This window comes from Syngnathus leptorhynchus, chromosome 3, assembly GCF_054491065.1.
Source record: "Syngnathus leptorhynchus isolate UIUO chromosome 3, UIUO_Slep, whole genome shotgun sequence".
Lineage (NCBI taxonomy): Eukaryota > Metazoa > Chordata > Actinopteri > Syngnathiformes > Syngnathidae > Syngnathus > Syngnathus leptorhynchus.
Window position 1 is genome coordinate 8,237,314 of NC_141197.1, and position 720 is coordinate 8,238,033.

The window sequence follows — 720 nt, forward strand, 5'->3', positions numbered from 1 at the left end:
TTTGTTAAAAACATGACGTACATCAACTATCCATATGGCTGTCAACTCTCAATTGCTGTTTTAATATTCGGCCTATTTTTATAGACACGAGTGAGTGAGTGAGGTGTGTGGCTTCCCGGAAGTTTATCTCTAAATTCCCAGAAGAGTTTTCACTGAGGAGAGATGAGGATTCCGAGAGAAGAGGAAATTGGTTGAAGACCCACCAGAGCAAAACAAAGGCATATTCCGAAGACAAAAATAGATCAGAACTGGCAGGCAACTTCCACTCTCACTAGCTGCATTCACTCATGTTAAACTGCAGCAATGAAAAATAATGATGGAAGATTATTTATAGCTCAGGTATCTGATAGAAAATAAACAAAAAATTGGGAGAAAATTGTGAAAATGCAGTATTTCCCACCAATTCTAAATTCCACATTCTAAACGATAATCTTGAGCATTTCAAAGAATGACATTGAGAAAATAGAGTGCATATAGCAGAACATAAAGAATAAAAAACTATTGTACCAATGGAAAAACAAACAGTATTAATTAATTAGATAGTACAGTTGAGAACACTGTTGAATCAAATCCACAAAGCCTCCGAAAAAGTTCGGCACCTGCATGACAGAAATGTTCAGGGGGAAAAAAGGAAATTATTGTTTTGTTTGATTACCCTCAAAAAGTATTGCCCTTATTCATTAAAAAAAACAAAAAAAACAAAAAAAACAGACACACGGG